The sequence below is a fragment of the Rhamphochromis sp. 'chilingali' genome (genome assembly GCF_963969265.1).
Source record: "Rhamphochromis sp. 'chilingali' genome assembly, chromosome: 19".
In the NCBI taxonomy this organism is placed as follows: Eukaryota; Metazoa; Chordata; class Actinopteri; order Cichliformes; family Cichlidae; genus Rhamphochromis; species Rhamphochromis sp. 'chilingali'.
In genome coordinates this window covers 6,349,864-6,358,947 of record NC_137946.1, presented here as the reverse complement: position 1 = coordinate 6,358,947, position 9,084 = coordinate 6,349,864, and positions in this window count along the sequence as shown.

The window sequence follows — 9,084 nt, the reverse complement described above, 5'->3', positions numbered from 1 at the left end:
TGTGTGTATATATATATATATATATATATATATATATATATATATATATATATATATATATATATATATATATATATATATATACATACATACATACATATATGTATATGTGTATATATGTGTATATATATGTATATGTATATATGTATATATATGTATATGTATATATGTATATATGTATATATATGTATATGTATATATGTATATGTATGTATATATATATATATATATATATATATATATATATATATATGTATATGTATGTATATGTATATATATATATATATATATATATATATTCATTCCACTGAGACTCCTGTCATGTATGTACCACGAGGAGCCTTCCTCTTTGGAGACCAATACTTAGATTCAGTCACATTTAATAACTTTTATAGCTTTTAGCTTTCTATTTGATCGTTCTTTTTTGGGTGTGTGTTTATGATATTCTTTCAACTAAGTCCCTTAAGAACTTCACTGTTTTTCCTGAGGTGAAGTTTACTGGATTAGGACTGTTGTTAAAAAAAAAAAATTAAGCTCACGGATGACAAATGTGTCTCTACTGTGATAAGCAGAGAGGCACCAAAAAATGCACTGTCTTCAAATAATGAGGTGTCTTTCAGTGCTTTCAGACACTTAATGACAGGAGACAGAAATATTGTAATATTGGATCTCAGAGAAGTCATTTTTTTAGAAATACATTATTTCAGAGTCATTCATATCTTATATAGGCCTTACAATGCAAATATTCCTGTACATGCAACAAGTCTTTAATTCATCTAAGAACTTGTTTTATTAAAAAAAAAAAAAAGAGTCAAAGTTAAAGGAACCCCAAAATGCTTTATGATAATCCTAAGAATGGATGTATGTAGTTTTTTTCTGATATAAAAGAAAGTTACATTTCTGTCACTTGGTACAATGGTAAACTGTATAGTTCTTCCACTGGTGGAAATCAGTGTAGTTCTTTGTAAAGACAAAGAAGTTGTCTTCCCCCAGACCACACAGAGAAAAAAAAGAGACAGATACTAGCTTGTAGCAAGTGAGTATGTTGACATTTGCCAAAGAAGGGAAAGGTATATTCAGCCACAAATCCTGCTTTTTTTTTTTTTTGGGGGGGGGGGTGCTCTAGATTGTTTCTTTTTTTTTTGTTTTTTAGGTATTTAAATATTCAGGTAACATTATCAGCACAATTCATCCTGTGTGGGATACAGAGTTGGAATTAAGTGCAACAAAAAGGCACCACTAAATGCCTGTATATATTCAGTATTTGCACCTTATGACCCAAGGCAAAATGGTCATGGTCTTGGAAGCATATATAAATTTTACCCACTCTGTGGAAATTATGCATTTTAATGATATATGTATACAGTGTCATGGAAAAGTATTTGCCACCTTGCTAATTTCTTTGTTTCTTTGCCTGTTTGTGAAACACAGAGGTTTGAGAGCATTAAACAAAACGAATATTAGACAAAGATCCAAGTCCTTGGTGGCAAGAACTCATACACTGCACTCAGTCATCTCTGATAACTGGTGATTTTTTTCATAGTGCTGTGGAGGAATGTTGTTACATTCTTCTTTGCGGAATTGAAATCTGCCACATTGGAGTGTTTTAAGAATGAAAAACCTTTGACTAGGCCACACCAAACCCCTCACAGGTGGACTTTCTAGTGTGGTCTCTGGTAAGTCCAAATTCTCCTTCAGGATTTTCTAGTAGAGAGCAGAATTAATAGTTTAAACAATCATGCAAAGTCATCTGGGTCCCAGACCTCACACTACCATCATACTGTTTAACTGTTGGTATGATGTACTTTTTATGAAATGCTATTTTGGTTTTATGTTAAATTGTACGAAATGTATCATTTCCAAAGGAGTTCAACTTTTCCCTCGTCAGTCCATAGAGTATTTTTACCAAAATTCTTGGATCATCAAATTGGAGTTTTTTTGTTTATTTGTTTTTTGACAGCAGTGGCTTTGACCTTGGGTCTCTTCCATAGATATCCCTTATTGTTGAATCATGAACACTGCTTCATAACTGAGGCAAGTGAGCCTTGCTGTTCTTTACAAGTTGTTCAGTGTACTCTTGCAGTAATTTTGGTAGGCTGGCCACTCCAGAAAAAGAATCCCACTGTTCGCTGGAGTCTCAAAGCCATAGAAATCCTTTCCAGTCTGATAGATGTCATCTTTTTCTTTAAGTTATGGGATGATGTCCTTTCGTTTAGCCTACTTTTCTTTGTCAGACAGGTTCTGTTTAAGTAATGTCTTAATTCAGCAGGTCTGGCAGGAGTGTGGATAGTGAAAGTGAACTCGGGTTTCTAAAAATGTGGTTCATCACAATTTATTATGTAACATGTTGGGGCAAATACTTTTTCAAGGCACTATGTGTGTGTGTCAGTAACAAAACCACACATCTACAATACAGCCATAATTTTGTCATTTTCCCTCACTTTTTCTACCTAGAAAATGCTTCTATAATGTTGAATTCCTATATTAATGACCTAAATGATTATAATACCCTTTTGTGTTAGCACTGTCTTCTTGAATGTAATCATTTTGTACCTGTATTTTTCTAATTCAGTCTTGATTGTACTGTATTGTATGCTATGATGGTATACTGTTTCTAAGGTACATAGTTGTTACAACCAACAGTTCTCATGACAGAAAAGCTGCTGCACCTTATAGTCACTGGAAATGTGGGGCAGTTTTAAGTCCAAAGGACTGTCATGTCACCATCCATAAGACTGATAAAAGAAAGATTTGTGCATATTGAGTGGTTGGAAAATCTCTTTCCCCGGTTTGTTACTTTTTTCCTATACAGTAAAAGTAAAAGTCTGTTCAGAAGAGTTCAACTGGGACACTTCTGCAATCACAACAATGAAATGCTTGAGTCCCGGTTTATTTATTACTGCTCCTTTTTATAGTTTTAGTCAAATAAAAAAACAAACAAACAGTGAAATATAGAAATGAATATGCATCTGTTTATACATGCACATGTATAAGGTTATTTACCCTTTACTGGATGTAGATCATGACTTTTTTGTGATGAAGAGATTGTCGGATCTTCTAAGTATCTTTCCTCCAATAGGGTTGTATATCATGTGCTTACTCTAATTTATGTTACTGTAATCATTATGAAACGTCTGTTTTTGATTGTTAAAGCCCAGTTGTTACATGCAGCCTTGCCTTACTGGAACCCCTGCTTAGTGTGGGATCCCTTAGCCACCCGACCTTCCATACCCCACATCGTCCTAAACTATGTCATGACACTGTTTGCTGATGCAACTGTTATTCCTTTGACACTTTCTTCTGACGCAACTTTTGCTTCTTGAACACCTATTAAAATAACATCTACTACATCTGTGTGGAATAAGTGTTTTTATATACATTCTTCCATTGCCTCATTATATTTATAATGAACAGCTAGTGCCCTGTTTTGTGTGTGTGTGTGTGTGTGTGTGTGTGTGTGTGTGTGTGTGTGTGTGTGTGTGTGTGTGTGTGTGTGTGTGTGTGTGTGTGTGTGTGTGTGTGTGTGTGTGTGTATTAGGGGTGGGCTATGAGGTGCCGTAAGGGACATTATTACTGAAACGCTCTCACACACACAACTGAAACGCTCTCACACACACTACTGAAATTTTAGCTCTCACACACACTACTGAAACGCTCTCACACACACTACTGAAATTTTAGCTCTCACACACACTACTGAAACGCTCTCACACACACTACAAACACAAATAAATATACCAAAAAAATAGTTGATAACTGTACATGGACCACAGCACAACCACCATACTAACGTTGTTTAAAACAGATCTGACCTGTAAAGGTGTCCTGTGGAATCTGCCAATACGGCGAGAGCAGCAGGTTCTTTAAGTCATGCAAGTTGAGAGGAGGGGACTCCATTGATCAGACTTGGGATTTGGGAGGATTATCCATTTGAAAGAGGCCACTGCCACGAAGGGGTGTACATGGTCTGCAGTACTGTTCAGGTATGTGCTATGTCTAGAAATGACATCCACGTGAAGTCCAGGACCCAGGGTTTCTCAGAAGAATTTTGCCCAGAGTGTCACACTATCCTTGCCAACTTGCTTTCCTTCCCTCTTGCTGCCATGGATAGCTGTGGATCAGTCCCCATCTTCTCTGGTCTGCATGCCAAATATCCTTGGGCAAGATACTAATCCCATGCATGTCAATGTTAGATAAAAAGCACTTACATAGCAGAGCATAGAAAAAAGTGCTTGTGCGAATGGGTGAACGAACCAAGTTGTCTAAAGTGCTCAGAGTAGAAAGGCGCTATATGAGAACCAGTCCATTTACCATCTCGTCCACAGATAAATGCTGCACATGCATCTGTCTGTCCTCATCACGTAAAAGAAACCGTGATTCACCAGATCAGACTACCTTCTTCCAGCGCTCCAAGGTCAAGTTTTGATGCTCACATGCAAAGGGACTGTGACTGACCTGTGACTTTGCAATCCCATACAAAGCAAGCTGTGGTGCACTGTGTTTGGACTCTTATATGAAACTCTTTTCTGCTATTTCTGTTATATTAGCTCTTTTTTTTTTTTTTTTTTGTTAATATTGTACCACATGGGCCAGCCTTTGTTCCCTGCGCCAATCAATGAGCATTGGGCGCCTATGTCCCTGTCACCGGTTTACTGGTAGCCCTTCCTTGGACCGCTTTTGGTTGGTACTCACCACTGCAAGATATTTTTTAAAACACAAGTGTAATTTGGTCTTGCATTCTTTTAGTTTCTTCTCCACATTCAATGGCTGATTTTGTTTTAGGTCCTTTGATATCAAATATTCTATTTGTAATTAAACAAGAATATGTCAAATATCTCTTTGTTGTGTATCATGGACAAAAAGAATTCACTTTTTTAGTAGGATTGGAATTCAATTTCCAATATTTTTGGAAGATTACATTGGCCTCCAGCAACACTGTGAGGAATGCTGGAGTTGTTTTTGATCAGGATATTTCCTTCAATGCACATATTACACAAATATGCAGGACTGCTTTCTTCCATTTCCACAATATCTCCAAAATTAGAAACATTCTGTCTCAAAGTAATGCTAAAAACTAGTTCATGGAACTGTTACTTCTGGGACTTCTGTAATTCATTATTATCATTCAGATTATCAGATTATTATTTATCCTAAAACTCCCTGATCCAAAATGTTGCAGTAAGAATCCCTGGCATTGGCACTTGCATGCTCACTCAGCCCCATTTATCTCAAAGACCTTATAGTACCCTATCAACCCAATAGAGCACTTCACTCTTCAGATTACCGGCTTACTTGGTAAATAGACTGATTCTTATATAGCACTTTTCTACTATCCTAGAGTATGCCAACTGCTTGTGACTTTACTTGTGGCATTTAAAAGTAGAATGGGAAGCAAAGCTTTCAGGCCTCTCTTCTGTGGAGCCAGTTTCCAATTTGGATTCAGGAGACAGACACTATCTCTACTTTTAAGATTAGGCTTAGTGGCGCAAAGGTCAGCACTTTGTGAAATAGTCCATCTGTCACAAGCAACCTTGCCAAAGTCACTTAAACCACTTTTCTTCCTCATTCTGAGGTTCGATTAGAACTTAAACAGGTTTTTTCAACATTCCTAAATACACTAAGGTACTGTGACTTGATTGGTTGATTAGATATTTTTGGAGGATCTGCTAAACAGGTGTACCTAACGAAGCCCCAGTAACCCCCCTCTCACCTTTATCTGTACCATATATAACCAGTGTTGGGGAGTAACGGAATACATGTACCGCCGTTACGTATTTAAAATACAAAATATGAGTAACTGTATTCCGTTACAGTTACCGTTTAAAAAGGTGGTATTCAGAATACAGTTACTTTGTTGAAATAAATGGATTACACTGCGGTACTTTCCTGTTTAATATTGTCGCGGGTCAGGACTGTTTGGGTTTTGTTTGACAGCTACGTGCTGTTGTTCCAGGCGGCAGCGTTACGGTTGCCATGGTTACAGGGCGACGCTCTCTCTCTCTCTTTTGACTGTGTGTTTCCTGAGAGCCTTTTCGTTGTTGTTGTTGTGCTAAGCTAACAGGCTGAATGCTACAAGCATAGCTCTAAAGAATGTAGCATCATGGGCAGTGTAGTCCGTGTTGCAGGGAGAATGGACTGCCATACACGTTATGGGTCTGTGAGCGCGAGGAGGGAGAAAAAGGGGAGTGGAAAGGTACGAGTTGTCGTCGAGGAAAAACGGGAGCTGGAAGCATGTAAATATAATAATAACCACTGCAGCCAAGAAGAGTGCCTGACGAGCCCAGTTGTAAGTAACAGAGGTGTGGACTCGAGTCACATGACTTGGACTCGAGTCAGACTCGAGTCATTAATTTTATGACTTTAGACTTGACTTGAAAAAATGTTCTAAGACTTGTGACTTGACTTGGACTTTTACACCAATGACTTGGGACTTGAATTGGACTTGAACCGGTTTACTTGAAAAGACTTGATATTTTACCCCAAATACAAAATTTAACATGCATATTATATAGAGATTGAAAATGTGACGTCATTCACGGGTAGAACCGCAAAGGATTCTGGGAACTCGTGGCAAGCGGTACTAGCGCACGCAGGCTTTCAATTAAAATCAGTTATACAGCGATAAAAAGAAACACAAGAAGCCGTTGTATTATTAACTGCAATAGCCGGTCGCATGACAGCCACGGGAAGCCGACGGGTAAAGAGATCGGTTGTTATCGGATTACCTCGTTGAAGAGAAATTGTTCGAGCCATGTTTCCGAAGTAACAAAGAGGCGACGGGTGGCCTGGATTGGAGCCATTCAAAGGTCAAATATAACGTCCCAGAACCCTCCAGCTCACAGGTTAGTCTGCTCCAAGCATTTACACAAAGGTCAGTGTTTTTTAGTAGTTAATACGTCACTTTCATAACATAACTGGTGATATAGGTTACAAGCAAGTCTGAACAGAAATTGTCGCCCTATGCTCCTTTGTTTATTGTGCATAAATAGTGAATTGTCCTGACACAATATTGCGTTTCGCCTCTGTTATTATGGTACATTAACAAAAACATATACTTTTATTCACAGGATAAAACAGGTTTTTTGTATCACTAATTGCCCAGTACGATTACAGCATACAATATTATTGTCACTGCTACATTTCTGTGATGCTACCAGAAATTATTTCCACTACTAATTAATTACCGTTGAGCTCAAAGGTCCTATTAATAAACGGTTAACGAATGTGTATTTATGACGACGATTTGTGAGACTGGTAAACTTATGATACGTACGATGGTCTTTCGTTCTACACGGTGCATTTCAAGGTCCTGCACCCATCCGGCGGTAAACTGTACCTGGGCTTGTTGCAGTGACCGGAAGTTACTAAACTTCATGAGTGTATGCACTCACTCCAAGAACCGTATGATTATAAATATGCATATAAATATGCTACGATGAGATAGCTGACTTCATCTAACTAGCAAATGTTGTCCAGGCTACGTTGGTGATACAGTTTTTTTAATGTGTATGATATTTTTGTCATGCGATTTTAAAGCCGGTCCTACAACCGCATCCAAGAATAACATGCAGCTTATCTCAGAACTGTCGGTGAAAATTATTCTTGGAGCTAGGTTTAATTGAGCTGCATTTTAAAGAGGTGCAATTTCACAATTTGTGTATATTTTCTAAGTTCACTATTTTGTCATGTGTTGAGAAAAACACAGATTTTAAAATTACATGGTCTAATATTTACATTTAGCATATAACTGCAACATTATTTTTTCGTTGTTTTTTTTTTTTAAAGACTCGAAAGGACTTGAAATTCAAAGTTTCAGACTTGTGACTTGACTCGGACTTTTACACCAGTGACTTGAGACTCGACTCTGACTTGCCTGACATTACTTGAGACTTGACTTGAGACTTGAGGATAAAGACTTGAGACTTACTTGAGACTTGCAAAACAATGACTTGGTCCCACCTCTGGTAAGTAAGCTATTAAGACTCGACTGTACACCGTGTTCGTGTTTTCCTCCGAAAACAATAAGTTCCGTTGGAGCAGTCTTTCAACGCCTCTCTCTGTCTCTCGCAAGAAAAGTTGACCCACACAACAAAGTAAAGCTATTTTTCGGCTACGAGCCGACAGGGACCCCGCCGTATTAGTCAGAGGTCCCTTTACTACAGTTCGGAGTCGCGGACCTTCAGTAATAGTAATAAATCACACAGCAATAGTACATTCACGTTGTTGTAAAAAGCATGATAATATATTAAGTAATCCAAAGTATTCAGAATACGTTACTGTCATTGAGTAACGTAACGGAATACGTTACAGAATACATTTTGGGGCATGTATTCTGTATTCTGTAATGGAATACATTTTAAAAGTAACCTTCCCAACACTGTATATAACTGTAAACTGTATAACCGCTGCCATAGCTGGACTGGCCATCGGGCATACCGGGCATCTGCCCGGTGGGCTGATGGTGATTTTTCGTTTTTAATGGGCCGACGGTTTTTTTTTGTTTGTTTGTTTTTTTTGTAACGGTATAAACAATGAAAGGTGGTGGATTGGCCAAATGGTCATGATCGACTCTGGGCTGGACCAATTACAGCCGATGAGGTCGAACTTTAAAGTTCTGTATTTTGGTGTAAAGGAACGTCATTTGTCCCGAACTTCAGCAATTTTTTTTTATAAAAAAGACACAAAGCTGGAGTTATTCTGTGTCTTTACGCTGCATAGCTGCCTCTTCTTCTCTCATTCTCTCCCCCTCCATCTCCTGTTGCTACTTCAATCATGAAACTCATCAATGATCAGCTGATCGGCTTTGCTGTCCTAAGTCCGTCTCGTTTGTTTATCCCCCACTTTGCGCCAGAAAGACGAAACCAGCGGATGTCGCGCTAAACAACAGCAACACGTTTAAGCTTGATAAGCTGTTGTTATAATTTATTTGATATTACTTTCTAGTATCAGCTGATGTTTGCTGGAGCCACAGCCGTAAACTTTTCTTTCTTATTCTCATTTAAAATGTCTAGGTTTTAATAAATACAACCAAATCTTACAACCAAAGTGGTCATCTGATGTAAAATATATAAAAATTCATTATTG